Source organism: Zootoca vivipara, chromosome 2 (assembly GCF_963506605.1).
Source record: "Zootoca vivipara chromosome 2, rZooViv1.1, whole genome shotgun sequence".
Classification (NCBI taxonomy): domain Eukaryota; kingdom Metazoa; phylum Chordata; class Lepidosauria; order Squamata; family Lacertidae; genus Zootoca; species Zootoca vivipara.
The window spans coordinates 35,549,246-35,576,367 of record NC_083277.1 but is presented as its reverse complement, the minus strand read 5'-3'; positions in this window follow the sequence as shown (position 1 = coordinate 35,576,367).

The window sequence follows — 27,122 nt, the reverse complement described above, 5'->3', positions numbered from 1 at the left end:
GATGACACTGGCAACAGCACCACCCACCTCCATCTCCATTACTCAGTGCTATTATTATTATTATTATTATTATTATTATTATTATTATTATTATTATTATTATTTCAATTTATATACCGCCCTATACCTGGAGGTCTCAGGGCGGTTCACAGAACAAAAGATTTCCTTCTATTGGCACATAGAAGCTGCTTGCAGCTTTGTCCAGTAAGTCATCTCACTGCTCACTACTGAAACTGGGAGCAACATGCAAAGCCATTTGCATCTTTCTTTGAGACGCCTTTCAAGTGTTTCATGCACTCAAATGCCCATAGGGCTATTGAAGTAAGGCGTGTGCTTCATGCATCAATTGCTGTATTCAATTCTTTTCCTTTCTCATAGTGGGTAGAAATACCTAGAAAACATCAGGTGTGAAGTCACCTGGGGATGGAGGTGGGAGAGAGATGTAGCTAATAAGAGGTCCCTTTTATCCCCCCCCCCCAAAGTTTGTTGGTTTATAAAAGATCATTTCTATTCTGCAGTTTGGCACTTAAAAGGGCCCCCAAGGTGGCTTATGAATATAAAATAAAAATGCAGTCGATGATAAAAACAGGGAGTGTATAAAAACAGTGTGAATTAAAACAAAATCAATCAACAAAGGGACTCAGACTAAACCAAACACCTGGTGATATAAAATAGTTTTCACAGCTCACTGGAAGATGAAAAGACTGAGAGCAGGTAAAAACTGCAAAAAAGAAAAAGAAGGAAAAAAAGCAAACAAACGCTTTCTTCTTTCTTTCTTTCTTTCTTTCTTTCTTTCTTTCTTTCTTTCTTTCTTTCTTTCTTTCTTTCATGATACAAGCATACACATCCCTTTTTTCTGATGGCACACAGGAAAGAAATACATACAAACATGTTCTTTCTCTTGCATGGATATCTTTAAAACAAGCATGAAGAAAAATGTTTTTTATTCTTTTAAAGTTGCAGCCACAACTCACACAGGAAACATAAATACTGTTTCCTTCTCTCTCCCTCTCCCCCCCCCTCTCTCTCTCTCTCTCACACACACACACAGAGAGAGAGAGAGAGAGAGAGAGAGAGAGAGAGAGAGAGAGAGAGAGAGAGAATGGGGGAGAGAATGGGGGAGAGAATGGGGGAGAGAAAGAGAGAGCACATGCAGGCATTTGGGTGGTCAGGTATGAAGAGGGAGAGAGCTCTTGTACCTTTCAACAGGTACTGCATCATGAAAGGAATTTTAGAAAAGGGGACAGAAACGCTAGCCTTATAATTAGGAAAACTAATTCAATATTTTCTACTTCCCAATCTAACTGGTGTGCATATAGGAATTCCAGTATTGGCCCAAATATTATCCACACTTTGTTTCCAAATTCTGACTGTGAAAAATTAAAGTGCGGCTTAAATTCACCACATTACAAAAATTCGCTTTTTTTTACAATATCACTGCTGAAATAGACATACGGTAAAATGGAACGGGTGTGAGTGTCTGCAGAATATTAAGGGAGCAGCTTATATTTGGGTATTGTCTCCCCCCCCCTTGAATTTTAAGGGTGTGGCTTATATTTGGATGTGGCTTATATTCAGGCCAATACAGTACCTTTGCAGATACAGTACCTTTGCAGATTGTGGAATGTCACAAGCTTGGCTGGGAAAGCTGTGCAGCTTTGGTGCCGGGGGGGGGGGGGTCCAGCAGTGTAGCCCAGCTACCCTTTTATGGTTGTCAGGTGCAAGCCAGTAGCAAATCACACTGTACACGTTGCAGTTAACTCTTTATTAGCAAAAATGCAATTTGCACAGACTTGTTGGAGTACCAGGCCTAATAAGCACAGGAGCTCACCTCCATCAGGTCTTGCCCCCGTGAAGCAGTTGCTGAGACTGAAAGTCGCTGCCTCCCCACAGCCATCATCCGGTTTCCCCCCAAGGAATCAGAGACTGCACCGCCACACAAACAATCTCTCGTCCACCCTTTTCATGCCTCTTCTGGTTCTGGGACAAGTGGGGAGGGGAGCTTTTATCACAGCAAGTAAGGGCGGAGACACCTGTGATTTTCTCTGCCTCTTGGCCTCCCATGATCCTGCTTCAGCTTCTGCCTCTGATCCTGGACTTCTCTCTGCCATGTAGTCATCCCGCTCACTAAGCCCTGTTACCTCTTCAGCTTCCAACACCTCCGCCTCCCAGTCTTCTCCCTCTGACCACTCATTGTTGTCCCACCACTACTCCCCAGGCTCTGAGCCTTCTTCCCTTGGGGGTTTCCCAACTGCATCCAACCCCCGCATGACAACAGTGTGGAGACCCCTTTCAAGTGAGTAGTGCATGAAAGAGGCTCCTTACTTTCCTTGATCTTCCAAAAGTGGGTTTACATGTTATGATGGCCAGACAGGCTCTTACAAGGTCTGGAATTTGAGAGGAAAAAACAAAGAAAACAAAGTTTCTTGGGCATTATGAGACAGAAAAGCTGCTTCATCAGAAGTACTAAGCGAAGTACTGTACGTCTATTTCTGAAAAATAAGAAAAGAAATCTGTACCATAATTTGACTAATATTGTATGTATCCCCCCAATTGGACAATGTCTGCACTAGCAGATTTATGCAAACTGTTTTCCCCACCCACCGCTACTCATATTTTGGAAATGCTTGGGCAGAGCTGTTTGGGAAAGGAAGAAGGGGTACTAGGTTTAGTACTTACCTTCTCTTGTGTCCCTGCTGAAAACAGCTGATTAGTGCAATTTCTGCCTTTTTTTTAGCTGTCCACAATTGCACAGCAGGATTGGTGCCTGTTCAAATAACCTTCTGATCTTTTCTCTTATAGATACATATTTGTTCCAGTAAATGAATGCAATTCATTTTTTCCTCTGCTTTTTTTTCAGTCAAAGAACTCAAGTTCATTGCTGTGAAGAGCAAATTAAATCTCGGAACTTCAATGGCTTTCCCTTTCGCCTTGTAGAAAAGGATCGATTTGGCTTGTGCAAATGAATGGAATATATAGCTGTAGATTTCAAAACTGTATTGAGCTTATGTAAGTATTTACATAAGTCTGGTAAGCTGGAGATGGAATTTGAAGATATTTGGTTTACATTGCAAGAACATGCCAATGGAGATTATGCAGAAAGCTGACCTCAGAGACAGATTTTGAATTTTCATGTTTGCATCAATTTAGGCTCAAAGGGAAGCTCCTTGGCTCAGATTCACTTGCCAGCATATAAACTCTTGAGGCTCTCATTCCTTTAAGGATCTGATTCATACATCACATAAAAAAAACAACAACACAAATCGGGTCCTCCCCAAATAGAGGACACGTCTTGCAGTGGGACCTGGCAATCATTCCTGTGTTGTGGGTGGGAACATTGGAGCGGCCACGACACCCTATTGGTGGTCCCTCAATCTTGGGTGCAATTGGGCTAGCGGGACGCCAGTCAAAGCGATCGAGGGACCACTACTTAAGCGGTGCACGTGTCTCTGAGCTTCCTCTTTCGGGCTCTGTGCATCGGAACACCCGCCCACCTCTCCCTATATTTAGGGCTTGCGCTTGACCTTGCTATGCCATCATGTGTCGCCTGTCGTTGGGACAGGGGACCAGCAGGAATTTCCCCCATTTGGTGAATTGGCTGGTGCCACTTGCCTGTCGCGTAGCAAATCATCACAACTTGTAAGGTTCCGGATAGGCTCTGGTTCAGGTGATAGGGGTTGTAGGATGCCTAGCCATCCCTATGCATTGGGTATTCCTTTAAGAAGGAATCCAAAGACTCATGGTTGGTCTTCCCCATGTGGGGTTGTGCCCTGAGCCTGAGTCCAGGGCTCATCTGGGTGGAGGCCTGGCAGGGCTCCTGCTTGCCACTGTCCCAGGTGTTCACCCAAGGCTGACTTATGGTTGGTGCCCAGAGCATAGCTGCCAAGTTTTCCCTTTTCTCGCGAGGAAGCCTATTCAGCATAAGGGAAAATCCCTTTAAAAAAGGGATAACTTGGCAGCTATGGCCCAGAGTCAGCACTGCCTGCAGGGCTGCAGGTAGCTAGTCAAACCAGAGCCTATGCAACCACTCACTTGATTTGTAATCAATAAAGTTGTGGCCTCAATTCTGCCAAAAATTAAACCAAAAATATGAGTCCTGTCTGAATTTATTCCTAGGGCTGGTTAAAAGGTCTCCACACGCCAAAAACAGCTATTGCAAGGATAAAGCAAACTCCAGGAAAAAGCAGGAAAGTAGTGCTACAAGGCTCTGGGTGGATATCAGAGAAAGACCTTTGGAAGAAGGACCTATAGAAGGGGACAGTTGGAGGAGGAGGGTCCTTACATGAAATTCAGGGTAGAAACATAGCTGCCAAGTTATCCCTTTTTTAAAGGGATTTTCCTTTTTGCTGAATAGGCTTCCTCACGAGAAAAGGGAAAACTTGGCAGCTATGGGTAGAAAGGGTCTCCCAGGGTGAGAGACTGAGAAGAGAAGTAGGCTCCCAGGTGGGAGATGGGAGGCTCTACCTTTCTCTGTGTGTATAAATGATAGAATATATATGATATAAATTTGATGAAGGGCGTTATAATTATTTTCTATAACTACTAGTAGTAGACAGATAACCCCAAGGGCCATTTGCTAAGACTTGTATATATATATATATATATATATATATATATATATATATATATATATAGGCAGTTATTGCATCAGGGTCAATTGTTTGCATCTGGTGAGTGCCAGCAACATTTAAACAACTGGGCACGTTGCAGTTATGGGATATAAACAAGCACATGAATGATCAAATATGTGTACTAAGTAAGGTGGAATTCTATCGCCACGCCTATCTGTGGGTCCAGAGAAGAGATATGGGTTGTGATTTCAATGAAAGTGCTGTTAAGTGCTGAGGTCATTGCACAGGGCAGTGTAGAAGTATAATAAATGTTAAGCAAATAATACATGTGTAGAGAATAGGAAATTGAACTATTATTATTTTTAGGAAGGGGAACGTGACAGAGTTAAACACCTAGAAAGTAGGTTATGTGATAATCAGTGGAACTTACTTTCAAGTTAATGGTATTAGGAGGGACTGAGGTGTCAGCCCCACTGACATTCAACAGGGCTGAGTCATCATAGACACAACAATAATTCTGATTTAGCTACCCTGGTTTGAGGACTGGGCCAGCGGTATCCTAAGACACCTTTTGTGCTGCTCTTTCAAGCTTTGTATTGGTTGCTGAACCACACTAATGACAGTAAATGAAAAGAATTCCAAGGGATCTCTCTCTCAAATAAAAAGAGAGATTACAATACATTCATCAAACATGCAAAGGCTAAAGGATCAAGTTGAACGTGACACTGCCTCATGGTGTATAATAGCAGTCTGCCGTCGTCTCACACAATGCTCACTTTGATGTGCGGCTCATAAAATGCAGCTTTACAAAATGCGGCGCCTCCTTAGTTATTTTCCAATTGATTTGATTTCCTCAATAGCAGTAAGTATACGGAGGCTCCTAACGAGTGGTAATTAATATATCCAAGACTCTCACTTTTGTGACAGGCTAGCGTGAGAGTGACAGAGGAGAGGAGAAGAAACAGAATAAAATTGGATGCTGGAAAGAGATTATTTCCATTCAAAGTAACTCGCAGCTCTTCGGCTCTTGACTTACACATTATGTGACAGCAAAGAAGCTGTTCTGTGTAGAAAAAGAAGAGGGAATGAAATTGGGGGTGTGGGACACTAAACCACAAAAACATTAATTGCATCTGAAAAATAGTAAAACATGTGAGATGTACAGTCCAGGGTTTGGTTGAGCGGTTGGCAGCATTGCCCACAACCTCCAAAAAGCCCTTCCCCATATTTTTCCTGTCAACCAAAGAAAGCTTCCTGCTCCAAATTCCTGTGTTAGGCAGTTCACTGATTCCTCCTCCCCCTTCTTTCCTCACCACACGAAATGGTGAAGGTCTTACAAGAGGATTGGATACATCCATGGAGGGCAGGCTGTTAGTTACAATGGCTATCTGCCTTCAGATTTCAGTTGCTGGGCAGCCACAACGAGGAAGTGCTATATTCTATTGAATTACGTATTATTTGCTATATATATGAATATATCAACCGTTAACAAGTTTCCTGGATTTCTTTTTAAATTAAATGCAACATGGAAGTAATACCAGAAGAAAATATAAGACGCTCATAGTAAAATCAGAAACAGAAGGGGGGGGGGAACCCAGCAGGCCCACACAAAGATCTGTAAAGCTTAAAATGTGTTTAAAACCATAAAGCAGAGGTCCCCAAACTAAGGCCCGGGGGCCGGATGCGGCCCAATCACCTACTCAATCTGGGCCACGGACGGTCCAGGAATCAGCGTGTTTTTACATGAGTAGAATGTGTCCTTTTCTTAAAAATGCATTTCTGGGTTATTTGTGGGGCCTGCCTGGTGTTTCTACATGAGTAGAATGTGTGCTTTTATTTAAAATGCATCTCTGGGTTATTTGTGGGGCATAAGAATCCGTTCATATTTCCCCCCCAAAATATAGTCCAGCCCCCCACAAGGTCTGAGGGACAGTGGACCGGCCCCCTGCTGAAAAAGTTTGCTGACCCCTGCCATAAAGCTTCAGAAAAAAAGAGGATTCCACCAGAACGTGGGTGACATGTGAGCCTCTCTGAGAAGGGCATTTTCCAACCAGGGCCACTGAAAAGGCCCATATGTCCAACTTGTGGGCTCTCCCAAGACATCTGGTTGGTGACTATGAGAAGCAGGATGTTGATACTAAGTGGCTCTTTGGTCGGATCTGGAAGAGCACTTTGTATGTTCTTAGCTCCAGCCATGCCTCTTCCACCTACTTCTCTTCAGTTTCTGGGATCCTCTACTCATCCTTCACTCAGGAACATGATCCTTAGATACTTACTCTGTTCTTCACCATCCTCATTCTTAGAGTTGTCTGCTTCTGTGATCCCTGTTCCCTAGTTCCCTCCTACTTTCTGTTGCTCTCAAGCCTCCCTTAGTTTCTCTCACCCAAGCTGAACTTATAGTTTCTTCACAGGGTTTGCACTGTCAGCAATCTATGGCTGAAACCTTCATTCTGCTGTGAAAATTTAGTACTGTAAATGTTCCACAACTTCACAGAAGCACACCACTGTGATAGAGGTTGTATGTTAATCTATGTTAGAAATGGTTGATGGGACCAGCTCCTAGACTTCATCCAGCCTCTGAAAAGAGTGATGTTGTTGTTGGTTGAGGAGTGATGCCTTGCATGCTTTTTGCCTGGAGAGTAATGTTACCCAAGAGATTCATTTCCTTTTGGGTTAGGAGAGGCACTAAGAAGCCTCCCAAACCAGAGGCTGGATCCTCCTGGACGATTTGTCAAGTGCCATGTCAGATGAACCCCTGAAAAGTATGTGATAGGAGGTATAACACCAAGTAGTGTCAGATCATGGAATTCCATGCAGAAGAACTATTATATTACTAGGATAGAACCCAGGCATCCCCAAACTTCGGTCTGCCAGATGTTTTGGACTACAATTCCCATCATCCCTGACCACTGGTCCTCTTAGCTAGGGATCATGGGAGTTGTAGGCCAAAACATCTGGAGGGCCACAGTTTGGGGATGCCTGATATAACCCAACAATCATTTTGAAATCTTCACTGAAATGCAGAGCTTCTTCGAATTATGAATGGGTGAATCAGTTTATCTGTAGTCCATGACACAGTCGCATGCATTCACCCACCAGTCCACATTTATTAGATTTCTTTTTTAATTGGCATGTAGATTCACATTTAAATATGCACCAGAACATGTATTTTAAAGCATATTTTATGGTGACCCCGCGCTTTTAAGCCAATAACATCTACGGAAGCGAAAGCCAGTCCAAGTCAGAGGTGTAAAGTGGGTCTGCTCGCTTCAGAATTGTGTTGAATGAGGATTACAGCCAAGAGCTCGAGGCATTATTTAAGTGCAAATATGAATACTGTATGTAGCTGGTAGTTTCTTCATAGCCTTCAAAACTCTCTAACACTTGTTTAGAGTTGGCTTGCCAGATCAACAAGGGCAATAGCAACAGTGCAAAACTTTAAAGTAAGCTCCAAGTACATTGAGAACAGGATGCTGGAGAGGTTATTGGCCCAATCCGGCAGGTTTCTTCTTAAATCCTTATGGTTTTTCACACCACTGCATCAAGATCCTTTTTTTTCTCCTTGTATCAAAGGGGGCGTTGAAGAGATGTGGCTGAGGAGAAGGAACTGAAAGCTGAAGCTGACCGCATGTGCATAAAACCCTGCATGTACTCCTGAAATTTTTGAAAAATAAATTAAAAGGCAGACTAGCAGATTGTTAATGCATTGCTGCCAGTCTTCAAACAAAATGGATCAATTTGCAACCCAAAATCTAAGGGAAGAAACAGAGTGGGGGAAATCCTGCCTTTGAAAGCAGTTGGTGATGTACTGTGTAGAAAGCCTCTAACTTTTTTGTTGGGGTGGAGAAGAACAATAAAAATCCCTGCTGAGTGTGTGGAGACTCATACCTCCTTACTCATACCTTTGTGCAGAGCAGAGGTGGGCAAAGAAAAAGGTGGCTTGCGGGTCCCGCACACGTCCCCCCAAAGCTGTTCTGTTTTCTTATAAGAATCTTGAAAATGCCAGCTTAGATTTACCGCAAGCACAAACAGGGTCTGATTGAGCCGTCTTGGCAGCTTGAATCAGGAGCTATTTAAGTAACTCCCTGGTTGCAAAGGTGTGTGAGATCAGAATCCTGTCTTAAATGAAGAAGATGGGGAGGGATGTTTAAAGTCAGGAGATTCTAAAAGACAACAGAACAGGCTACAAATCATTTGAGGAAACACAATTACCTTTGTCAGCTTGACGTTTGCTTCTTTCCTTACTCTTCTGAATGTGACAAAAGAAGGCATAAAGTGCAAGTCTTAAAAGGCAGCATGCATAATAATTACGGAATTTTGCAATCACAGACTGTATCAGCTGCATCCATATCTCCTTTAATGGGAATTTTACCACCAGCATATTTTTAAAAAATAATATTGCACTCTATACAAATAGAGTATAAATAAAGCATGTCTACAAGGGAAGACTATAAGCACCAGCAGAATCCCTATTCCCCAAGGTGTACTTTTATGAAGAGTTGTGGTTTAAAATCCAAGCATAAGGGGGGAAACAAACATTAGGCAATACAACCTTGATTCACACTTCTTTTAATCCTTTTTTTTAACTCACAACATTAGCATAGCCATGTACTTTAATTGGCATTTTTCAATGGGAAGATCTACATCAGTCACAAAAGAAATTTACAACCCGGGGGTGGGGGGAACCCCCCCCACAAACCAGACAAGTTATTCATTTGATGCATCTGATCCAGCTACCAAAATGACAAGCGAACATCATGAGCTACATTGCATCTACAGATCAAAATGCAAAGCATGAAAGATTTTTGCCAGGTTCATTTGATTAACTGCACAACAAATCTCTCCCTCTATGAGAGCTGGAGCTATGCAAGCAATACTAATCCTTTATTCAGGAGAACAAAATCCATTTATTTTATGCATGGCAAAATCTTGGAGCCAAACCCGCTTGCCTTTCTTATTCGAGATCTCCCATCGGGTTCAAGGTGTTCAGTGGAACTTTTGTGTCTTGTCGAGATTGTTTTTATTAGTGGTGCAGACAATTTGCCAGCAGAGCTCAGAAGGTTTGGGTAAGAAGTCAGAAAGTTGGCACAAAGCTCATTGGAGGATTACAGAAGAATTAGCTGTGCACTGCAAAGCAAGATCAAACAAACAGGAAAGTATGGCAGAGGAGAGAGAGAAAGAGAGAGGGAGAGGAAACAAAATCTTCTGTTCTGCACTTCATTCATATTCACCTGCTCACAGTCTGTGATAGGAAAGTGGGCACCAACTGGTTGCCAGTTTGACTCTATGCCCAAGTCAAAGTTTGCATCTGGTCAACTTTTAGACTGCATGGTGAACTGTCCTGAGATCTCCAAATAAAGGGTGGTATATAAATTTAATAAATTTTAAGAATAATGCCAGGACCATGCCACACACTTGGGTGGAATCTACACACATATAAAAACCGTTCTGAAAAAGCTTTAAAAAAATGTTTTTAAAAAGGCATTGAATTTTCCATAGGGCTCATCATCGCCATCTAATATCACATTGTATATTGTACTTAAAACACACTTAAAATGTTCTATTTGCAGCTGTATAACTGAGTCCCTGACTTCCAGCATTGCAGGAGGTTGGACTAGATGACCCTTGGGATCTATTCCAACTCTACAATTCTATGATCCCAATGAGTCACAGCAGCATACTGGTCTGGGATGGAAAGAGGGGAGAGTGTTTGCAGGCGAGGACAGCAGCTAAGCTGTGGCTGCTTAGATTACATTGGCAGGGCCAATCCAGATCTTCCATCAGCCTGCGTAAACCCAACCTCACTGTCATCCTGGCACGGTTTCACCCACATCCAGGTAAGCCGCAGTGACCCCTGTGTCTGCAAGGCAGCTGTGTGGCACCACCCCACCAAAGACCAGCCGCTACTGGTCCAGGGCATTGCGAAAGATGGAAGAAGGTATCTAGGCTGCCAACCATTGAAGCGGACACGGAGCAATGGATTCAAGCTACAAGAAAGAAGATTACACTTAAACATTAGGAAGAACTTCCTGACAGTAAGAGCTGTTCGAAAGTGGAACTTGCTGCCAAGGAGTGTGGTGGAGTCTCCTTCTTTGGAGGTCTTTAAGCGGAGGCTCTGTCAGGAATGCTTTGATGGTGTTTCCTGCTTGGCAGGGGGTTGGACTGGATGGCCCTTGTGGTCTCTTCCAACTCTATGATTTTATGATTCTAACCCAGTAAGAGTAGCAACAACAGCAGAACCTTAATCTGATGTTCCAGCGATAGCCACTTGATCAATCATTCCAAGGGCAGACCTTGGTAATACGCCGCCCTGTGTGAGGCCAACATTTGATGCCTTCCCCCCCCCAGCCCTTGCAGCTCCAACTTAAGTCAGGCAAAGAAGGCGCCAGGCTTAGGGAAGGAGGTGCAAGGCTCTGGCAGGGCCCTAGAGCCCTTCTTCCTCCTTCCCAAAGCCCTTTAAGGAAATGCCTGGCTTTGGGAAAGAGGTAAGGGGACTCTAGGACCCTGGCAAAGTCCTCACACCTAATTCCCAAAGCCGGGGGTAAGCTCTTACTGGGTTTTGAAAAGGTATCCTCAGATGCAAGCCCAGTGTCTCCACACTGCTTGTGCTGCCCTAAATCCACCTCTGCTCCCTCTGCTGAGTCTCTATTCCCGTAAAATATCTATTGCCATTGCTTACAAAGAGTGGAACAACTATTCAAGGCAGACCTTAGAATCCAACCAGATTCAGTAATTCCATACAGAATAAATACCCTATTTATTAACTCTTCTTCATCTAGGTTAACTCTTTTGCATATGCTTTTGTTCTCTCTTTCATCTTATTCTCACTTTTTCTCAGTATCTCATGACCACACTCTGGCTTTTTGAGAAGCCATTTTTGCACAGTTCTGCCTGAAAGCCCAAACTCCTTGCAACTCAAATCCCTGTTTTATTACACCAGATTTTTATTTTTTTAAAAGGTGGTGGTGATGGTTAAAATTGGTTTCCTCGTTTGATGCTTTTACTAAGCAGCAATTCCAGTTTGACTCTACCTTAGTGCCGAGTTCGTTTAAAAAGCAGGCAAGTTACTGACCCTGGATGCTCTATGACTAAATGAACTGGATCAGAGAAGGGGGTGTGTGTAGGCATGTCCAGTTATCTCAGGTTTGCAGATGGCCCTTGCTGCATATATTACCCCTTTATACAGAGCATGGCATTTCATTTGAATGTTTTATAGACGCTGTTGTTCCTCCTGATATTGGTAGCATTTATTATGCTCTTTTTTTAAAAAGCAGCTCTGCCATGCAAGCAGCCCTAGCTCAGCAACATTTTGAATTAGATGCCTCATTTGAAGAAGAAATGCTTTGTTTTGTTACCCAAAGCAGTAATATTTTCCTCTGTCGTCCAATATTTGCTTAGTGCTGTTGTGGAATTCTTGGAGTTTCCAAGAAAAGGCTGGGTGGGAATTTTTCAGGGATGCTTTCGGAAGAAGGACTATGATCCAAAGAACTGCCTAGGCCTACACGAGGAGCTTTGGTTAGTCCAATGGGATTGTAGGCTATTCCCTCCACACACATACCACCAGCACAAACAGCTACATATCCTCCATGCCATATGACAAACAGTTTTTGAAATTCCCCTTAGTCAGCATGGAGAGTCTTCTCTTCAAAGAAAGCAAGTTGGGGAGTGTGTTTACTGAATTGAGTGGAACTTTCTCTGAAGAAAAAGGGGCATAGGTCTGCAGTCTCATATTCTTCTGGGCTTGCTTTACAATTTAAGCTTAGATTGTTAGCTTCTCATAATGAACGCCACTGATCTTTCCCAACTCCATGATTCTGTGACGTGACTCATCTATTATAGTTTTTATTCTCTATCATTCTTACATGGAAATCAGGGAGTCGATAGGGAGCTGTTTACCCATAGTTGTACCCATATTCCATATAGCAGTCACAATAGCAAGGAATTGGCTAAAAGATCCCGGAGGGGTGTGACACGCGTTCCGGGGGCAGGGTGCACATTTTGGGGGCAGGGTGCAATGGTTTTGGGGTGCAATGGCGTCCCTTGGAGCCCGCCGTTCGGGCCGGCCCGCCCCTACCGCCCCTGTCTTTATGAGATCAAGTTCTTTGAAGTGAAATTAAAATGGTCTAAACAAATTAGGGCTGCCTCTTCCCCATTTCAAAGCATTTTCAATTGCCATTGTCCTCATTGTTCCAGTATATCTTGAATATTGGAACATTTTGTTTTAATGAATGACATGGGGATTTGGAAGTGATGCCTAATGGGAAATCACCCAACAAGCACCAAATTGCAATATGCCTTTTGTTGTTGTTGTAAAATTCAGTACTGGAGCACTGTTCATCTGTCTTTCAAAAATTATATTTAGATTTTTTAAAATTTATTTTGGTGTCTGCTTGCCAAATGGTGATAGCTCCTATTGGCGCTAAACTTGTTGAGCTATAGAAACTTTGCCTCCCAATTTGTTGCCACAGACACCTTCACTTCCCGAGAGGCAGTAGCATGGACCCTGCTAGTACCTGAATGCAATGAACTTTCATTAATGGTAGGACAGTTTCACTCACAGAGAGATCACTTCTATGAGCAGAATTCTCCTTTACATGGTTGGAAGTCCCCTCTGTTTACAGGGGGGGGGGGGGACAATGAAGGATGGAAGCCAGTATAAATCAGTTGACGTTATCCTGGTGTTTATTATCGGAAGAAGGAAATATTGTCAGTCCTTGCTTGTGAGCTTCTCTGAAGCATCTGTCTTGGCACCGTTGTTGCACAAAAGGCTGACCAGATGGATAATGGACCAGATGGATGGGGAATCTTTGACCCTGTGAATGTTGGCCAGGATTGCTGGGACTGAAGAGAGTTCAGTAACAGCTGCAGGGCCTAAGGTCTTCAGACGTATCACTGGCTTGATTTGGCATGGGCATGCTTTTCATAGAATCATAGAATTGTAGAGCTGGAAGGGTCCCTGAGGGTCATCTAATCCAACTCCCTGCAGTGCAGGAATCACATCTAAATTATCCATGAAAGATGACCATTCAACCTCTGCTTAGAAACCTTCAAGAAGGAGAGTCCACCAGCTTCTGAGAGAGCCCATTCCACTGTCGAACAGCTCTCACTGTCTTTATTGATTCCTAGTGTTTAGTTGGAATCACCATTCTTGTGACTTGAATCCATTGATTCGGGTCCTATCCTCCAGAGCAGGAGAAAACAAGTTTGTGCCATCTTCCATGTGGCAGCCCTTTAGATACTTGAAGATTACATTTATGTCTGCAACACATTTGCATTCTACTTACTTCAAGGCAATTCGATAATAGCCATAATTGCACAGTTAATCTGGAATATTTACCCATTTATAAACCATTTCATACAAAACTAAAACAAACATTTAACATAACATAACATAACATAACCAGTAAATTTGATATATAAAAAAAACATAAAAGTACTAGAGGTAGAACAGAGGAGTGCTTGTATCTCCCTCTCCAACATGGATCCTCACCCGGCCAAGTCTATCAACAGGACTGCTCACTGCCAACATCAAGCCTGGCTACAAAGTTTGTGAAACATTAGTAAACTGCTCTCACAGGTAAATTTTTAAAAGTAAGTTAATAAAAAAGTAGAAACTGAATAAAGAAATAACAGGTTATGCAAATGCCTGCAAGATGAAAGTTAAAATGTTGGTATAAAACATCTCAGGGTATTATTTTTACACCAGCAAAAGTGATAGGTACTGTATAATCTGAGGTCTCTGATGTGCTCTGGTGGTAACATTAATTTTATATTCCATCAAAAACACCTTTGAAAATGTCTGTTAAAATATTTAATTGCAAGGTGCTTTTTTCTTCTTTTCTTTCCCTCATCATCCTTACACAGTATTGTTCTCAGAATCAAACCTGCAGCATTTATAACTTTGACAGCTGTCTAGGGAAAGGAGGCAATCACGTAGTGTAAAAGGGTGAGTTCTAGTGGCAGTTAAATCATGGAAAGCTCGGCTGTTTATTGATGGCATAGGTTAGGTTTTGTTTAATTTGACATTTGCTGAGACTTAGAGCAGAAAGGGTGCTGATCTGTAAGCCTACAAGCACCTGAGAGCTTTCAAAACTTATGGAATACAAAGCTTCATTCCCATTGGAAGGCCCAAGGCCACCAGAGATTTGGTAAATAATTTGGTACACAGGATCACACAGTTGGAGTGGGGCCTGTGGACCATCGGGTTCAACTCTGTTTGGTGCAGGAAATCCAGAGCCTCTACTTGAAGACTTCCAGGTAATATGTAAGTGTGCATGCACACGAAAGCTCATGCCAATGACAAACTTAGTTGGTTTCTAAGGTGCTACTGGAAGGATTTTATTTTTATTTTTTGTTTCGACTACGTCAGACCAACACGGCTACCTACCTGTAACTTCTCTTATCATTATGAAGGTTTTCTTAATGTTGAATCAAACTCCTGTAACCTGAGACCATTCATTAGATATAGGCTTGAACCCTAGGGGGCAGGTGTAGGGGAACCTTTGGTCCTCCAGATGCTGCTGAACTACAGCTCCCATCAGCCCCAGCAAGCATGGCCAATGGTCAGGGATGATGGGAGTTGTAGTTCAGCAACACCTGGAATGCCAAAGGTTCCTCACATCTGCGCAAGGGGAAGCAGAGTAGGAAGAGGAAGGCACATATGGGAGAGAATATAAGAGTCTTAACTAAAGAGTCCAGAAGGAAGGGAAGGTGTTTTGATGCAAACTCCACCTGCCAACATTATCTGGGCATTAAAAATACAAGAGTTGGGTCTTCTTTCCCATCTCATCATGCTGTTTAAAACTGGAAGGTCTCTTTGAGAGCTTCAACCGGCAGCCGGATGTGAGGGGGTGAAGTTGCAGCATCACCTTCCTGACATTGGTGCTGCTACTGCTCTCAGGATCAAGGGAGGGTCAGAGTGAGGCGGTGAGATTAGGGGAGCTCTTGGCTGGCAGCCCTGGTCTTTGGGAAGCTGACCCTGCCAACCACCAGTGCCCACATTGGTGACCCTGTTGTAATCCTTATGATAACCCAGTTATATTCAGGCAGTATTGTGCTTCTTCATATTGCAGATGCGGGCACTGAGAGTGTGTGCCTTGCTTAATAAAAAAATTCCTTCAGTAGCACCTTAAAGACCAACTAAGTTTTTATTTTGGTATGAGCTTTCGTGTGCATGCACACTTCTTCAGGTATCTGAAGAAGTGTGCATGCACACGAAAGCCCATACCAAAATAAAAACTTAGTTGGTCTTTAAGGTGCTACTGAAGGAATTTTTTTATTTTACTTCGACCCAGACCAACACGGCTACCTACCTGCCTTGCTTAAGGCTGCCTACTTGAGTGCATGGCAGAGGTGGCTATAAGTGGCTGCCAATTACTACTAGCCATGGTGACTATGCTCTGTGATGTCATGCACAACATCAACCCCCCCCCCACAAGGTGCTAGAGCAGGCATCCCCAAACTTCGGCCCTCCAGATGTTTTGGACTACAATTCCCATCTTCCCCGACCACTGGTCCTGTTAGCTAGGGATCATGGGAGTTGTAGGCCAAAACATCTGGAGGGCCGCAGTTTGGGGATGCCTGTGCTAGAGCTAACACACACAAACAAACACTTTATGCAACTTTCAGTAGTTCCTAATAAGGAATTCCTTCCTTGATGTAAAGAACCCCATCATATGTTTTCAGGTAGCAAATGCTTCTTTGCGGATAAGGTTAATGAATGCTGTTTACCAAAACCATCTCTTTCTTCCTTTCTAAACTTAGGGGACTCTTGTGGAAAATAGATGTTAAAAAAACAAAAAACCAACAACAACAAATAAACCCTCCACACATTTCACCAGAAGCCTGTTTTAAAGTTCCTGAACAGACATTCTGGTCTAATGATCTCTCATAACTAGGAGACACTGTAGCACCTTTACCTCTATAGTTTTCCTAGTACTGCTGCAGTAAAATGCCCTCTGTAGCCCTTCTGGCTAATTAAGAGATGGAGAATAAAAATACTGCAGGAATGTAATGCCTTCCCTAAGCTATCTATTTATATTCACAAAGCAAGCATAGCTTAAGTGAATGCAGGCATTTCAAGGTTTCAGTGGTTCTTTGTTTATGGCCCATTGATATCTGCACTGTCAAATTTCCAGCCTTGTCAGGAAAAAGCAAATATTACTCCCTAGCCTCCTACAGCTTAGCTGAGACATCCAAGAATTCATTATAAATTGGTGGTGGGAGGGGGGGATGATTATGCATTATGAATTAGTGAAGACTGACATGCAGCAGCTAGACTATATGCTACCTCTCCAAGGCCTGGCAAAACTGCTTTGCTAATCGGAGTCACAAAGAGGGAAGAGGCGAATATTTGAAGGGGCACTACAAAAGTGACAAGCTCTAAATGATTATGGCGGTCCCAGCGTGAATTGTACACACTGTCCCTCAAGCAGGACTCAACTCAATTGTTATCATGGCCTCCCCTGAATAAGGAATTTGCCCGTTCATCAAGCCGGAAAAGTCTTGCTGTCCTCCTCTTCCTCCATTTTGAGTATGTACAGTGAAGAAGTTTGATTTATTTTCAGAGTGGGCATGAGTAGGGAGCTTGAAGAGTAACAGTCTTGGCTCAGAAGTGCTTTTCAGAAGAAATGTGGTCACATGCCATTCCGTTTTGTAGACCAGTCTTCTTTTTGGATAATTTAGCTAGCCGATGATGCTGGCTGACATTTTAAAGGCTCCCAAGGTGGTCTACAAAAATCTGTGAGAAGATCGTAGGGAACATACCAGGTTCCTCATCTAAGAGACAAGACACAAAAGGAAAAGAGACTGGGCAGGGAGGGAGGAAGGAAAAAGCAAGCTTGGCTACTAATTCCTAGTTACAGAGATCTAATAATAAATAGTGCAAAGAGAAGAATACAGTGGAACCTTGGTTTATGAACACCTCGGTTTACGAATTTTTGGTTTACGAACGCCGCGGACCCATCTGGAACGGATTAATTCACTTTCCATTACTTTCAATGGGAAAGTTTGCTTCAGGTTAAGTACGCTTCAGTTTAAGTACTCCGTGGACTGTTTGGAACAGATTAATCCACTTTCCATTACTTTCAATGGGAAAGTTCGCTTCAGTTTATGAACCAATTGTGTTCATAAACCGGAACCAATTGTGTTCATAAACCGAGGTACCACTGTATGTGGAGAGGGGACAACAGGCCTCTGCTGCACACCATATTTCCTGGCAGTGGAGTCACTTCCACTTCCTGGTTCCGGAGAGGGGGGAAAGTTGATGGAGCAGTCAGAGCTGTGCAGTCACATCAGCAAGGCCAATCCACTGTGCCTGCCCATGTGCCCACATGGCATCAATCTCCCCACCACCTCATTCCTCATAGGCGGCAGCGACTCCACTGTCAGAAGGTCTTGGCTGTGGCACCGCTCCTCCTCAGCAACTGCTCCTAAGAATCACAAGTTGAAGGTCTTTTGACAGGGCCAGTAGAGTGGTCCCGCAGTTCCAGCTGCCTCTCTCTCAAACTGCTGGAATGGCTGCTGTAGGTGAGGTAGAGTGCCAAGTGGAGCAAGAATATTTATTTAAGAATTATTTAAGAATATTTATTTATGGGTGCATTTGTGTGTTTTTTATAGGTGTATTTGGGGGGGGTGTCAACATTTAGTTTTGGCTGAGCTAAACTGTTTTTGCTGCTATTGAGGCATTTTGTACTTCAATTTTAGGGTATTGTTTCAATATTTATTAACGTGAGATGTTTGTTTGGCCTGTTAATATTAGTATGTCTGTTTATTTTAATTGTTAATTATCCTGAAATGTTGTCATAGGGGGGAATACATGATCTTGCAAAAAAAATAAATTGCCTGAACTTGGACTAATACAGCTGCCCACCAGATTTCATACTTGTCCAAATATGGTGATGCAGTAACATGGATCAGACCATTAGAATAATAATAATAATAATAATAATAATAATAATAATAATAATAATCAGGTACACCCTTCAACACCAGGGGTCACACAGTGATACTGCATCCATTCAGAAATACAGCTCACTGGCCTACCTAGAGAGTTTTAAGGATACATTTTTTCTGATGAAATGCCATTCGGTGAAGTTGATTAGGCAATGCACTTTAAAAGTAAACAACATGGGGTTATAATGTATGTGTGTGAGAGACAGACAGAGAGACACAGAGAGAAGGAGCTTTTGAGCTTTAATTCTGAAGTTTGGAGCGAGCTGTGAGATGGCCATATTTGCTGATGACACCAAACAAAAGGGCGGTAAAAAGCCAAAGGGATTGCAAGGAGCTCAGAAGCAGAGAGAGTGGTGTTGTGCTCATGTCCTCCTTGCAGGCTTCCCATTGGTATCTGGTTGACCACTGTAAGAACAGGATCCTGGACTAAATGCAACTGGGGCATTCTGCATGAGCTCTGGTCCTTCCCTTGATGTTTCTCTAAGATGCCAATAACATTCCTTTGAAATGCATTCTGATTCATTTCGCCAAATTACATGATCTCATCCAGAAAAATAGAGGTGCGGTCAATTGTGCAGGCTGTTGCATATGCAGGAAACAAGAGAAGGGCAGGAGAAACCTCGGGTGAGGGGGGGGGGACTTTAAAATGAAAATGCAATTTACAGGCAGAACAATAACTAAGTAAACAAAGTATCTGGATAATGAACAAACAGTGGTTATTATTAACAAGGAAGATGTGGCAATATGGTCCCCAGCTGTCTCTTGTCAACTGAGGGACTGATTATCTGTGAAAAGATGTCGTTTTTGTGAGAGACATGCATGAGATAGGAATTGCAGTAGAGCTTGCATGCTGAGAGTGTCATGGGGGACCTCCCCATTTTCATGTCTGGCTCTATTATCACCTAATGATGATGCCTGGAGGTTACTTATTATCCCCGCTGCTGAAAGGAGACTGTCTGGTGTTTTTCTGGAACTACTCTTTAGGTACTGTACTAGATTTTCCAAGAAGGAGTTTGCAGTGGAATTACTTTGCACAGAGTTGGTATTATTTGTGTGCAATGGGAACTGCTACATTACGAGTTGGTACTGTGTCCTTCCACAAAAAAAAGTCTTAGTAAATACCCCCTCAAAAACCCACAATGCACAATGTAATAACCCCCTCAAAAACCCACAATGCACAATTGCTCTTACTGCTCAGTTCCTGTTTGCCCTGACTCAGCCTCTCCTATGTTGGCCACAGACCCTTAAACATGCTGACATTTCATTGGATGCCCGGACAGAACACCCAAGCTCCTTTCTGAACAGAGAAGAGGCACAAAGAGTGTGGGAGTGGTTCTTATTATTGATTTAGTGTTGGGGGGGGGTTAAGCTGCATAATTTTGTTGTTCTGACTCTTTTCCTGCTCTCTCTGGCAGTCATTTTGTACTTTGCCATGCCCCTGTAACAGTCATTTGGGGACAGGTGCCCATGACACTTTCTCAAAACTCCATCTGTACCCACTGGTCCAAAAAGTTTAGCAACCACTACTCTATATCTATGGGCATTTTGCATCTGCAATGTTTATACACAATGTTCAAGAAAGCAGTCCCTAAGGACCATTTGATTGCTGGCCCCCATATATGTTTATAACCTGAAGCTGTTTTTAGTATGTAGTCCAAACCCCTGCAATGCAGAAATATAATCTAAAGCATCAATGACAAATGACAATCCAACCTTTGTTTAAAAATCTCCAAGGAAGGTGAATCCACCACCTTTTGTGTGAGTCTGTTCCGCCATCAAATAACTTTTACCACCAGAAAGTTCTTCTTTATGTTTAGTCAGAATCTCCATTCTTGTACCTCAAAGTCATTGGTTCACATTCTTCTCTTGGAGCAGAAGAAAACAAGCTTGCTCCATCTTCCATGTGACAACCCTTGAGATATTTTAAGATGGGTATCACAGTCTCCTCTCAATCTCCTCTTTTCCAGGTTAAACATACCTAACTCCCTCAACTGTTCCTTATGAGGCTTGGTTTCTAGACCCTCCTCTGCCCACATTCCAGATTGTCGATATCCTTCTTCTCTTCTAGTGCAAGGTTCTAAAGTGGGTGGTCATGGACCTGAACCAGGTATTCTTGGAGGAAACTGATTTTCTAAATCCATTTCAAAGCTTTTGAGGACTTGCTCTTAAAGGTGGAGGAGACATAAAGAAATGCATGGATAAATAACACAGCAGAGGCATTGTCCAGGACATGCCAAACACTCTGCATGGGGATATCAAAGGATGTGCTATCTAGGAATGAACTGTATTTTCCCAAAAGCAAAATGTAACACTTCTGCCAACAGTGTTGGCAGATGGCTAAGGGCAGCTTAGCCTTAAGAGAAAATGGCGGCAGAGATCGCACCACATGAGGACATTTATCTTTCATAATGGCCATTTTAGTTTAATCTTACACCAGTAAAAATGAGAGGATATAACCACTAAAAACACCAGGGCACACTCTGCTGTTTTATCCACATTGAGGAGCATTCAAGTCTCGTATCAATCATGTTCTTTTCAACTGCAGAATGTGTTGAGTGAGAGTCTAATCAATATTTAAAATCCAAAACCCAATAATGGGTGATTCTCTGGTGATTTCTTCCATAATCAGGCTTAGGTTCTACAAAATAAAAAACAAGCAGCAAATAAGGCATCACATTGCAGTTCAAACATTTCTGAAGACACTGCAAAAGTGATGGGATAACAGGTAACTTTGAGCTGAAGTTCAAAGTGTGCTTTAATTCCTTTCTCCAAAAAACCTGATTTTTATCTTCTTCTTTTTAAGTAATGGCGGTGTTGTGTTGCGCCGATATCATGTATGCAACTTTGGAGGAGAAAAAAAGCCCTGCTGACTGACTTCACATCCCCATTTCAGTTTATGCATTTCCCTCTTGAGCTTGCAACAGAAAGAGAATAAAAATTCTCATTGAAATATTTAAAAGAGAGGCGTAGTTGGATCTCTTCCTTTGCTTGAATGGATGACGAGCATCTGCTGCAAAGAGAAATAGGAACACAGTGCTGTAGGCCACGTCATTGTTATAGCTTTTGCCTTGCTCTTCTATTCGAAGCATGGCTTATCCAATATTATCTGTGAGCAAAAATGGTGAAAGAGAGAGAGAGAGAGAGAGAGAGAGAGAGAGAGAGAGAGAGAGAAGGGACAAAAGACACTTGCAATGAAACCCTCCAAGCTCTAAAAACCTTTTCATCTGCCGCCAGAGTGAAGTTACGGCATATGAACTGTCCCTCGGTCCTGCGCTGTGTATGGATTGCCTTTGGGGAGATCAGAAAGGTGATGATGTTGGTAAATATATACTCCTGCCCTATATGTTTAGGGGCTCTTCACAAAGCAAGTGAATTCAGGGTGACTGAGCAAACAGAAACAAAGGTGAAATGCAGGGAGAGGGGGAGGTAAGGGCTTGTGTGCATCTGTGGTTCTTTTCTTGTCTCTATTTGTATTCATGCACTGAGTAGGAATGAGTATGTGCAGTATTATAGGCAGTTGTGTTCCCAAAGGCTAGGATGCTGGCAGCTATCGGAAAAAGCAGAGAGATGGGCCAGTTGCAATAGACTGGTGTCTGTGAGGCTGAAGGCATGCCAATGGTTCCAGTCTAGCTCACAGTCACAAAATACATTTAAATCACTATGATGCCAACTTTCAACTGCCATGGCTTCTTCCAAACAATTATCGGAGCTGTAGCCTGTTAAGGGCGCGGCGCTGAGACGAGACCCCTGTTCTACTGCCAGAGCCATAATACTCAGAGCGATCAATCCCTCTTCATAAGGAGTACAGATAATTTGCTCCAAGTGGGGAGAGGGATGCGCTGGAAATGGGAACGGGGTGTCTCTATGGCTGCATCTACACAGCTGTTGAAAAAATGCTCTGAAAATGCTCTGAAAAAAAGAAACAATTTTAAAGCTCACAATGGAAAATTCTATAGTTTTGATTTCAGCTCTACAGCGCCATCTGGTGTCACTTATAACGCATATGTAACATGTTAATTTTTTAAAAAATTCCTTCCACTAGTTTTTAATTTTTTAATTTTGTTTTGACTACGCCAGACCAACACAGCTACCTACCTGTAACTAGAACTATGTTATTTTTACTAATGTAGTAAATGTACTACTAATGTAGTAATGTAGTCTGCAGTCATGGGATTGTTGTCTATCACATGACGGTATGTGTTTTTCATTCCACAGAGTGGGAAGTGATGAAGACAGGATGTTTGTGTAACTGTGTTCCTTAAGTGGGACTATTGTCCTTTGTTCTCTCTCTTTGCTGTCTGATGCTAGAGAGAGAGGGAGCCATGTTGCAGTGCTCCGTGTGTGTTTATATATAAATAAAATAGATTAGCCAAATGCTGAGTTGCTGAGGTCTGTTACGCAATTGCGAACACTCTGCGGATCCCTGAGTGTGGTGATGTCAGTTGGCATCAGTCACTGTGATGTTTGGGCTGGAGAAAGCTTTTGAAGCTCCCAAACGATCGACCAGGAAGGAGGCAACATGCCAGTTGGGCATGCGTCTCTGCCAGGGTCCTACTCGAAAGTAGGAGAGCCTAACAGCTGAGTCCTGTGACTCCTGGTGAAGTTTGGACTCACAGCAGCTATGCCCCTCTGGTTAGGGACCCTGATAGATCACTTAATGCTCTAGGGGATTTCCCAGTGGACAGAGCAGGTGTTCCTTGTCTCACTGTGGAATGGTGAGATGGAAAGGTACTGAAGGCCGCTGAGAGATTGAGCAAAAGGAGCAGGCTTGCACTTCCCGTGTCACACTCTCTTTAAAGGCCATTGGTCAGGGAAACCATGGCTGAGTCAGTCCCCAACCCAATCCTGAACCCTGACTGGTATGAATTGAGATACTCAGTCTCATCCAGGAATGTCTGCCTGTGTTCCACCACAACCCTCTCAATCACTTTCACCAAGATGGAAGAATTTGTGACCAGTGGACACTTGTTACAGTCCATTGGGACCAGGGTTGGCTTTTTCAATAGTGGTTAGACTACCATCTTCTTTGATGCAACAGGCACCACCCCTTCCCATGAGAAGACATTCGCCACTCACTGAACCCCATATGATCAATCCTTCCTGGCTTGATTTCACCAGCTATGATGGACAGTTTCCACCACTAGTCGTTGCCCCGCCCCCACCATCTTTGCTGGCTCGGGTTGATGGGAGTTGTAGTCACAAAAGCACCTGAAAAAAAGAAGGTTGGTGAAGGCTGATTCGGGGTAATTTTCTGAGAGAACGGGGAAAATTGTAAGCAACAGAAAAATGCATCCCATGCTTTGGTTTCTGTATGGCACAAAGCACCACATATTTCATTTTCATTGCACTGCCTTTTTCATTGACATAATTGCCTCTGAAAGAAACTCACGGGATGAAGAGTAACTGGGAGCCACTGTGCTGTTTTCTAATTGATTTGGTGAGCCTTTTTTTTAAAAAAAAGTTGACAACTAAGTTACTATGAATTGTTATGTGCAGTGACATCTGGTGATGAATGGGCAAAATCTGTGATCAATCTAATTCGAAATTGTCCTTCCATTAAATGTTTCTTAATAGTGTTAGTGATCTCAGTAATTGATAATATCACACCCTTGGGCACTGATACAGGAAGTGCTAAATGAAAAGACATAGATGCCAATACAGTGAGGGGCATTGCACAGGCAGGTATCTGAAAGTGGATAAACTCACTAGATGTTCAAGGGGCTGCTGTGGGGAAAGGCACTCACATCCAACAGCCTGGTTCATGCTAGTTGTTGTGACCACAATTCAGAGATGCACAGATGCAGCAGAGAGGTTATGTGTTTTCTGGTCATGAACTTCCTTCTTTCCTGGCAAGTTTACGACAGAGCCTAGGGCGCTGCCGATCAGAAGGTTGGCGGTTCGAATCCCCGCAACGGGGTGAGCTCCCGTTGCTCGGTCCCTGCTCCTGCTAATCTAGCAGCTCAAAAGCATGTCAAAGTGCAAGTAGATAAATAGGTACCGCTCTGGCGGGTAGGTAAAATGTGTTTCCGTGCACTGCTATGGTTCACCAGAAGCGGCTTAGTCATGCTGGCCACATGAGCCAGAAGCTATATGCTGGCTCCCTCGGCCAATAAAGCGAGATGAGCGCCGCAAACCCAGAGTCGTCCGCAACTGGACCTAACGGTCAGGGGTCCCACAGAATGCCATTTAGTTGCTGTTTAACATTCCTATCAGAAGCCATTGGTTGTGGTCATTTAGACATTTGGAGCAAAGCATTCTCTGTATGCTGATGATACCCAACTCTATCTGAATTAGATGTGGGTGTAAACCCAGAACCAGTGGCTATTGAGTGCTGGATGAGGTCCAGCAAACTGGATCCTGAATGTCTTGTAGGTGAGTGGGTCTACTGTCCAGATTATAAATCACTTACCTATTCTGGATGATGTTGCACTCCTTCTGAAGAAATAAACATGGTGTCTGGGAGTACTCAGGCTACTGTACAGGCAGTCTGGAGGTCACAGGGACCATGCTGAGGATGGTTGCACTGAGGAGGATTGGTGGGAGTCACCCCCTCCCCCTGGTCCTGAATCTTCCCAGGAACAAGAGGATAGTGTAGATTTGGAACAATGGTTTGCAGAGGGGCATAGTTCAGAAGGCAGAAGCTGGGAAATACTGTACTGGATGGGGAACAGCTAGAAGAAGAAGAAACTCTGGGGGGGGAGAGGGTTAACAGATCCCCAGTCATTGAACAGCATTTCTCCACTGCCCTCCCCAAAGTTGAGAAGAGCTCAGAAAGTCGCAGAACAGAAAGTGCAGAGGGTACAAACTCAGATTACAAGGCGTAGGAGTGACATAGATTAATAGGGACAGAGGGGGAGTGAGCCTTAATTGGGAGCGCTGCCATTTCTAGGGAGACGTGTTCTTTTATCTCTCACTGTGATTATTAAAGAATCTAACTGGTAAGATGTTCCTTTCATTTGATCGATTATGGACTGCCATGGGGCAGGAAGCTGATGAGAATGGGCCTTTCTAGTGGTGGCTTCCCGGTTGTACTCTGACCTCAACATCCAGAGGCCCCAGCTCTGGCTGGTGTGCCAGTTTGTTCCCTTCTTGGACAAAAATGGCAGTTGAATACCAGTTTCTGGGAACTGCAGGTGGGCTATTGCTCTCATGTCTGTCTTCCCAGCTTCCCACAGGCACCTGGCTAGCCACTGTGAGAACAGGATGGAATGTGATTACTAAGACCCAGCATGAGTTTCTCAAAAACAAGTCACGGCAGATGGTTATGTTTATCACTCCTTGGAATTAGGATAGGACGTGTGTGTGTGTGTGTGTGTGTGTGTGTGTGTGTGTGTGTGTGCCAGCAATTATAAATAATAATGTAAATAATACTGTGGAAGGGTCTTCATAAGGACTCAGTGGGTTGGGAGAACTGTGGTTGATGCTGTGCATTTAAATTGGTGGCAGGAAGGGAATGGATATTTGGACTGGGGAGGAGAAAGAGAAAGGAAGGAAGGAGTGCTGATTTTCCCAGAATGTTTTGAAATAAATCAAATTCTCGGCCACAAATCTCTTAATGAATGTATAATCTGATATTATCAATAGGTTCTTGTTTCCCAGGATGTTTGGGACTGTTGTCAAATCAGTCTTTCATTTTTCTTTCATGATCAACAGGTTTCAATAAAAATGTCACTTTCAACAGGTAGAAAAGATGAGATGGACAAATCACAGCTGTCTGCCTACCAGAGAGAATAATACCAATCTAAAACTGGGGCTATAAATGTCATCGTTAGATTTCCCTACCATTCATATTAACTTCCTTGATGGATGGATGGAAGAAATTTAAATTGCTATATATTCTGAAATCATTAGCAAAATTCCTGTTGGGTCTATGAGAAACAGTTTTTTGTTTCTTGGCTGGGAGCCTGGGGGGTGAGCAATCCGTGGTTTTTCCAGGTGTTGTTGGACCACATCTCTGATCACCCCTGATCACCCCTGACCATTGACCAAGTTGGCTGGAGCTGATGGGAACTGGAGTTCAACAACATTTGGAAGGCTCATCCCTGCTTTAAGCTGCAAAGAGGTAATCAGTGAATCTCGCCCATTTGTCCTTTGAAGCTGCGAAAGGTCCTATAAACTGATAGTGAACTCATTTCTTCTTGTCAATACTTCCGTAGTCAAAATAGTGCAATCCATGCACAAGAGGGAGGTAGCACAAGGTTTGCAGAAATAAGCAGGAAAACTTTAGGGAAAGAACTAAGGAGCATACTCTGTATCTGCAGAATGATGAGTGTCCACATAGCTGCCAAGTTTTCCCTTTTCTCACGAGGAAGCCTATTCAGCATAAGGGAAAATCCCTTAAAAAAAGGGATAACTTGGCAGCTATGGAGTGTCCATTGGTAGGAGACTGGAAAACCAAGGGAAATGCAATTGAATAGAGAATATTGTTGGGATGTTAAATAGGAGCATTCCATACCCCACATTCCCCCCCTGCATATCTCACTTGTTTCTCCTAATAAAGATCATACACTTTTGCTTTTATATTGCAATAATGTTTGACAGAAGGGTAGGGGAACGACTTTGCCCAGCAGCGTGGTCACTTGGAGAGCAACAGGGGAG